Source organism: Manihot esculenta, chromosome 11, assembly GCF_001659605.2.
Source record: "Manihot esculenta cultivar AM560-2 chromosome 11, M.esculenta_v8, whole genome shotgun sequence".
NCBI classification, from domain to species: Eukaryota; Viridiplantae; Streptophyta; class Magnoliopsida; order Malpighiales; family Euphorbiaceae; genus Manihot; species Manihot esculenta.
The window spans coordinates 14,353,580-14,362,182 of NC_035171.2; the positions used below are offsets into that span (position 1 = coordinate 14,353,580).

General features: G+C 27.1%; 1 long non-coding RNA gene across 3 annotated transcripts; it reads left to right on the top strand.

Moving 5' to 3' along the window:
* Positions 1 to 1,153: 1,153 nt before the first annotated feature.
* On the top strand, positions 1,154 to 2,832 carry LOC122725076. Of its 3 annotated transcripts, XR_006352475.1 has the most exons (4): positions 1,161 to 1,288; positions 1,699 to 1,831; positions 2,094 to 2,444; positions 2,573 to 2,832. It is a non-coding gene; the product is annotated as an uncharacterized LOC122725076 (long non-coding RNA). The 3 variants fall into 3 exon arrangements; XR_006352474.1 differs by lacking the exon at positions 1,699 to 1,831 and having other exon boundaries at positions 1,154 to 1,288; XR_006352473.1 differs by lacking the exon at positions 1,161 to 1,288 and having other exon boundaries at positions 1,295 to 1,831.
* Positions 2,833 to 8,603: the final 5,771 nt, after the last annotated feature.

Here is an 8,603-nt window from a genome sequence, read left to right on the forward strand (position 1 = left end):
ATCTTTGGATTTGGCTTCCTTAGTAAGCTGGATTTTGAAATTCAAAATTTGAATATGAATCTTGAAGATTTGAATTTCAAAATACCTTCCTTGTTTGGCTCTTCATATATGGCAACTTGAGACTTGGCTTCTTGAATAAGGAAAAGGCTACTTGGAGATTTGAAATTTGAATTTCAAATTGCCTTGACTGAATGTTCTTTCCTTCTTTGCCACTTTCCTTATTTAGAACTTTCCTTATTTAGCTTGACTTGAATTCAACTTGGCAGGCTTGCTCTCCTTTGCTCCATTTAAGGCAATTTTAAGGGGATTTTCTCCAAAATGTCATTTTTCACCATTTTCTGCAAAATAATGTCAAGAGCACCAAATTAAGCAGAAATCATGTAAATAATCATCAATAATATCAAGATAAAAAGGACTAATTTATGCTCTATCACAAGCTCATAGCTCTGAGTCGTCTTTTAGACTATTTAGCCTGCTTGGTATTCAAGTTCGTAGTCTTATTAGCACTTCCAAGCTTTTAGCCTTGCTCGGTATTCAGGCTCATAAACTTTCTGGCGCTTCAAAGCTTTTAGTCTTGCTCGGTATTTAGGCCCATAGTGCTTTTAGACTTTTCCAGGCTTTTAGCCTTGCTCGATATTCAAGCTCGTAGCCTTACTGGCGCTTCCAAGCTTTTAGCCTTGCTCGATATTCAAGTACATAGCCTTACTGGCACTTCTAAGTTTTTAGCCTTACTCGGTATTCAGATTTATGGACTTACTATCGCTTTCAGGCTTTTAGCGTTGCTTGATATTCTAGCCTGTAGCCTTACTAACACTAGGCCTGTGCAGATTTCGGTTTAAACCGAAAAACCGAACCGAACCGATTAATTTCGGTTTTTCGGTTCGGTTAATCGGTATGATCGGTTTGGTTCGGTTTATATATTTAAAATTTTTCGGTTTTCGGTTCGGTTCGGTTTAAACATGTTAAATAACCGATCAAACCGAAAAACCGAAAAACCGGTTTAAACATGTTAACCCAACCCAGCCAGGCAGCAGCCCAACCCCATCAATCGATTTCGCTGAACCCTTCATTCATCCTGTTCTCTACATTCTGCAATCTCCTCTCCCGAACCCGATTCCCCCCGAACCCCTATTCTCTCTCTCGAATCCCGATTCCTCCCCCTGGCCTCTCTTTCTCTTTCACGTCGATCGTCAATCTTTTTCTCGTCGACCTCCGACCGCCGACCGTCGACCATCAACCTCTTTCCCGTCGATTTGGTTAGTTTCGCCGCCGACCGTGGACTGATTTGGTGAGTTTCCCGTCGATTTGTGTTTTCTCTCTTTTGTACTTGACCATCAACCTCTTTTTTGTACTGTGGCTCAATCAGATGCTTGTGTTTTCTCTCTTTTTTTCCCCTCAATTTGTTTGTCTTGGGTTGGGTATGGGTTTACTGGGTTTACTTTTAATCTTTGCCATTACCAATTTGATTTGTTTGTATGGATAATACTGATTTTTTCACAAAAAAAATCAAGCGGGTTGGTACTTGCAGGAAACAGTGATTACATGATTTAGGGGATTTATTTGCGTGAACGTCCTATAATTATTGTAATTGAAAAAGAATTACGTCAATAGAAGTTTTATCCAATTATTTGTTTTTTGGGTGTTGGCTTCCCTTAAAAAAAAAACCAATGTTCCTCTTCTATCATTTAACTCGAACAGACATTTGCTGTGTGGTGGTGTTTGTCTGTGGCACTTGCTGTGTCTGATTGGGGTTGCACGAATCAGTGGAGCACACATCTCTTGCTTATAGTATTATAAACTTAACAGACTAGCAGTATTTGGAATAATAAAGGTGAGTTAAATAATTCTTCAATCATATTCTTGATGTTCCACTCATGTAATTTATATTGAACTTGGTCATTTTTCAGTTCTGTGGCTTATGAATTAAAGTTTCCAGCTGCGTCATTTTTGAATTTCAAGTTAAAGCAGTTAAAAACTTGTACTCTATTTTATATTAGCCTTTTGATTTCACAGTCTGTTTCTATGAGAATTGGTTAGTTTTGAACTTTAGGAGGTAGTTAAGTAGTTAACATCTTCATCCTTGTGCTTTACAGAAGGATGCATAGCAAACTTCTCAGGGAATTGTTAGGTGAACCTGCCTCAGACTGAAGGTTATAAATTGGGGAAAAAAAATTTCCAGTTTAACATTTACTCTTGAACTATTCATGTAACTGCTAATCAAGGGGCATGAATTATGAGAGGGGTCCATAAAAATTTGTCATTATGTTTCTTTTCAAGTAAGTTAACCACATTAGGCTTTCAATTTTTAATGCTGTAATTTTGCTGAGTTTCAGTATCAACTTCTGAAAGCTTCGCTGAATGAAAGTGATGCATTTGCATTTTTTAAGGCTGATGAGCCTGGTGATTATATAATATATCCGGCTTTCTGTGAAGGACTACGCCTGGTACATTCATATTTTCTGCTTTATTATATAAGATATAAGCATAAAATGGCATTGCATATTGAAACTGTCTTGGCCTTGTTTATTTATTTATTTTTGGGTCATGCTGCATCTATGTTCTGTAAAAGCAGGCTGCCAGAATGCAAAGCGTCAAATGGTGCTGTGAGCTAAAGTGGAAGGATAGACTTATCATGTTGTAATTTGATGCAGGAAAAGGAGCCAGGATATTGAATGTGGTACAAGAAATGCAGGGCTCCTGTGTAATTGGACATGCTTGTGCAATTAAATTTCTTGCATCTTTATTCATGTAACTTATGTGATGCTGTCCTTGTAAGTGAAATGCTATAATGTTTGCACATCAGTCATAATTTGAAGGTAGACTTGCTGAGCATTTGTTGTGAGAAAGAGAAATCAAATCCACTTGCACTTGCACATTACTCATATTTGAAAATAATTTACCATTTGTTTACAAACCCTTTAGTGATATGTATTGATTTCAGAAAATTTTGACTATAGCATTCAACATGGCCAAATACACAAATATCTCCCACAAAATCATATAAGAGTTTGCACAATTGCAATTGCAAAGTGTAAAGTAGTTGCAAATTAGAAATAAAAAATTAAAAAAAATTTCAGCAAATCGGTTTTCGGTTTTATCGGTTCGGTTCGGAACCGAACCGACCGATTGCCCAGGTTCCAAATTAGAAATAAAAAATTAAAAAAAAAAGATTTCGGTTTGAACCGAACCGAACCGAACCGAACCGATTTTAATCGGTTCGATTCGGTTCGGTTATACCTCCAGAATCGGTTTTTTCAGTTTTGAAAATTTCAGCAAATCGGTTTTCGGTTATATCGGTTCGGTTCGGTTCGGAACCGAACCGACCGATTGCACAGGGCTAACTAACACTTTCAAGCTTTTAGTCTTGCTTGGTGTTTAAGCTCGTGATTTTATTGACTTTATTGACGCTTCCAAACTTATTAGCCTTACTCGGTGTTTGGCATATAGACATTCTTTTTACTTTTAAAACTTATCTACAAAATAAAATATATATATATATATATATATATATATATATAATGAGAATACTCGTTGTAAATTTAATAATATTTATCAATAAATAATATATCGTACAAAATATTTAATTTTATATTTCAAATCAACTTTTATTAACAATATTACTCATACAATTCAAAAAGTACAATAAATAATATTTTATATACGTAAAATTTCTTCAAGATTTTTTAATTTATAAAGTAATATGTTATAATCCCTCGTGTTAATTTTTATTAACAATAAAAATTTTCCTGCTAGGGTAATATTGGAATGCAGCATGTCATATATTTGCATACATCATATATACGTGCAAAATATTAAATTTAATTTCAATTGTTGTTTGCAATTTTGCCAGCAAAGTTAGTTGTATGATACATAATTTCACGTAAATAATTTCAAGTAAATTCAGCAATGATAATTCAGAAAATCATTGCTCGATGTTTATGAAGTGAAACAATAGTCAAATTAATGTTTAAATTCTCACTTTACAGAATTATATCTTAATTACATTGAAATTAGTTTCGACCAACAAAATTTCATAAACTCTATAACCCATATCAAAGTGTAAGGTCGGGAAGGTTGACTGATAATCTGCATGGGTCGTTACAAGAGACAACTTCAAAAAGTATGTTTGTCAAAACTAGCCGAGGTTATCTTTTATTCACGACCATCACAATATTATAATCTCAATAATCTCAATTATAAATATAGGATAATGGTTAAAAAATTTTAAATTACTTATATTTTCACATATATCTCTCATATTATTGAAATTAATTAATTTATTCTAAATTAATATCCAATTATTAAAGTTTAATCTAATTACCGTATATTATTTGATTGATTGAGTTTAAAAATTAATATTTTAATATAACTTAAATAAATAATTCTAAAAAAAATTTAAATTTTATCGATTTCAATGATTACATTCTCAACATGTTTTTAATAAATATATTTTAAATTAATTTTTTAATTTATTTAATTTTTAATTTTAATTTAATTTATTTATAATTTTAAAAGGACACGTTAATAATTTTATTTTTTATTTTTTTATATTTATAAATATAAATAATTATCAATTATAAATGTTACGACAGTAATACTAATAAATCAAAAATTACGATTTTCAATATCTGAAAAATTAATTATATTTATAATATTTATTTTAATAGTGTCTAATTAATCGAAAATAACTAAATTCAATATAATTTATTATTTAAATTTATATTTTGTCTAATAAATTTAATCATTTTGAATTTATTAAACTGATTATTAACTTTGACACTAGTTAGAGTGAATATAATAAATATAACTAATTTTTAAGTAGAGAAAATTATATTTTTTAATTTATGCGAGTTAATATTATTACAAATACTTATAATTTATAACTATATAGAAGTTATACTTATTAATATAAAAAAAATTAAAAAATGAATTATATCATTCGAAAATATAAAATAAATTGAATTAAAATTAAAAATTAAATTAAATTGAAAATTTGATTTTAGATATATTTATTAAAAAAGGTTCAGGATATAATTGTTGAAGTTTATAAAATTTATTTTTTTTATAATTATTAATTATATTAAAATATAAATTTATTAATGGTTGAAATTTATAAAATTTAATTTTTTTATAATTATTAATTATATTAAAATATAAATAAATTTATGTGATTAATTTAAAATATATTAATTAATTTTTATAAATGTTTAAATTTATAAAATTTAATTTTTTTGTAATTATTAATTATATTAAAATATAAATAAATTTATGTGATTAATTTAAAATATATTAATTAACTTTTATAAATATACCTCATATATTAATTAAAATGTGAATAGTTGAGATTTTTTTTACTATTATATATATATATATATATATTTATCATGGAGGCATGTGAATGGGCGGGGCAAAGTGACTTTGGTTAATGACAATTAACAAACAGGTGACATTTTTATAATTTCTTGAACAAATAAATTAATAATTGAATTTTATAAATAATATATTAATTAAAATCTCTTGACCGAGTGTTTTCCTCTTCCTTAATAAAAAACAATTATATGCGTACCTCCTCTTTTTATGAAAAAAACAAAAAATTATCAAATGATAGGATTCCTTCCGACGTGAAGAGCAAGATCTCCAAGTAGCACAGATTCTCGATATGATCAGGTTACTTATAGGTATACAACAGCTATTCATCTCATTAAAACTCTATAATGGGTCCGCATCTCTGTTTTTCTCTTTTATCGTTCATCTAATGTCAACCAATAAAAGTCATGTAGCTTGATGATGCTCCTTCTCTAATAAATCCGAGGCCGACTTGTTTTATTGACTCATAAGTTCGTTCCACTTGATTTCATTTTTATGATTTGATCAAGCTCATATTATGATCAATCTAAGTTCTCGATACTTGTACTATTTCCTTAAGAGGTTATTGGAACTTTTACTCTGGCCGATCTAAGTCCTGACGCTTGTACTGTTTTCTTAAGAGGTCATTTTGCTCGAGTTCGTCAAACGACCTGTTCAAGTCATAATGTTTTTGAGTTATTTTATCGGCTTGTCGAAGTCGTTTTATTTGAGATCTTCTTTTAGCCCACTAATCAATTGAGGTCACGATCTTTTAGTTGTTCAGACCAACTATCCTCTACCATGTTTATACCACAAAAGTCTTCTAGCAACATTTAAACTTTAAATCTTTAATTTCTTTTTCACATAATCTTTTAGATTTCTTGTAAATTTCAGGGTGAATTTGAAAATTTTAAAGATAATAAAATTTTCATTGTTTCCACAAACGATGTTATTTAATAAACAATAATTCTCTTATTCTATCATATAGGTTCATAATATGAGAGGAGACTCTTTTCAAGTGTATAAAAATAAAAGAAAAACTTCTCTTTTATCTTATAAGTATGTTTTATGAAAAAGTGCTAACATATATTTTAATTTATTTTAAAGTGGAAATAATTTTAAAATAAAATAATATTATAATTTTTATATATTTTTAGTGATGCTTTTCATGCATTGATAAATTTAGGAACAATTCATCCGCAGTAATAGTAATAAATATTTAAATATTAAAAATTCATAATGTTTTATAAAAAAATATAATGTTATATATATATTTTAAAAATAACAATTAAGAAAGTATAATCCCAATCCACTAAAAGCGATCATGATATACTAGATTCATGTACTCATTATTAGCATTTAGTATTTAAATTTAAGAGAGGTTAATGTAATATTTATATTTAAAAAGAAGTGAATGTAGTATTTATATTTAAAAAAATATTCACTAACATAATATTTCTATTTAATAAAAGTAAAATATATATTTAATAAATTTAAATTTAATTTATATTAAATTAATTTAATATTTAATAAAATATATTTCTAATTTAAATTTAATTTTATTATATTTTTGTTTAGCTAAACTAATAAAAAAAATCAACTTGCTAAATTTTTATTTAAAAAAAAAAAGAGAGACTAATAATAGAAGTATATAAAAATAAATTTTCATTTAACATATTCTCAATTAAAAATTAAAATTTTAAGGATACAATAACCTTATGTCTTATCCTCTTTAGGTCCGTCAATGATATCGTCCTAAATGGTGACATGTAAAATGCTGAATAATAAAAATGAATTAGGCTGAATCCATAAATTATTTTTTAAATTTTATTGAAAAAAAGTTTAATAACAGTTTCATTTAAAAAAAAAAATTCATTTCACTGATAAATTTTAATAATTAATAAATTTAATAAACCAATTACGTAAATTAACCTGTCTAACTTATACGAAAAAGCCAAATAACACTCTTAATTATTCTAATTATTCCTTCAATTTTGAGATTGATTAGTCATAATATTTCCTTAAATAAACTTTTTAAATAAAATATTTTTAAACGTGTTAAAATGTGGTTTTCCAATAAAATAAGAATTTAAGGTGGAATATTGTGGGGGATATTATTGACATTTATTTTTATTTTTATTTAAAAAGGGGATATTGGCATTTAGTAATAATGTATAGATTTAAGCAAGCATGTCTCTATTAAGAGCTGAAGCCCACAAATAATTGTGTACTCAAAAAGAAAAACGTGTAATCAATTCTCATGCTATTTTGTTTGCACATGCCCACACCTAACCTTTGCCTAACATTTTGCCAACCTTACCATAAGACCATCATACTGGCTGTCTCGTTATCTTCCTTTTTTCAAAAAAATATATATATATGATTAGTATTTTGTCCGTGTTATTTATAATTTTATTTTAATAATACAATATAATTTATTTATTTATTTTATTTTTTAAATTTATACTAAAAAATTTATTTACAATAAAACTGTTAATTATTTATAATTTTATTTTAATAATATAATATAATTAATTATTTTATTTTATTTTTTAAATTTGCACCACAAAATTTATTTACAATAAAACTGTTAATTATTTATAATTTTATTTTAATTAATTTTGATTAAATAATTTTTAAATATGTAATTTATGTAATTTTATGCGTATTTTTAGTAAAATTAAGTTTAGACAATTATTATTACATTTATATAAGATAAAATTTCATTATTTAAATAAATTACAAATAACAAGAGAACTTGTTTTGTTTTTGAGTGACGTGGATTATTAATTTATTTTAATAATAACAAATTAATAGTTTTGTATTTTACATTTTAAAATCACAATATAAGTTTTAGTTATAATAAAATCATATCCTATTCAAGAAATGGTCAATTTGGCTAAGTTTAAAATTTTCCTTAATTTTAAATTAATATGTTATTCAGTGTATTTTTTTAGTTCATAAAATTTTTATCTGACTAGCTTTAAATGGAGTTGAACTGATTTGAAGTTTTAAAACACAGATAATAATCACTTTGTATTAGCATAAATTGAGTTATTATAATTTAATTTTCCATTTCAAAAGTTTCAAATCTCATATAGATTATGATGTTATGAGATCCAGAAAAATAGAGTTTGTAGTGATTGCGTGAGTTTAGATGGAGAGAAAGACGTTACTTTCCTTTTATCCCTTTTCCTTTTGTCTGCTAGTGACATTTAACGGCCCCCCTGCGCTAGTGCCATCTGTCTCTGTCACTC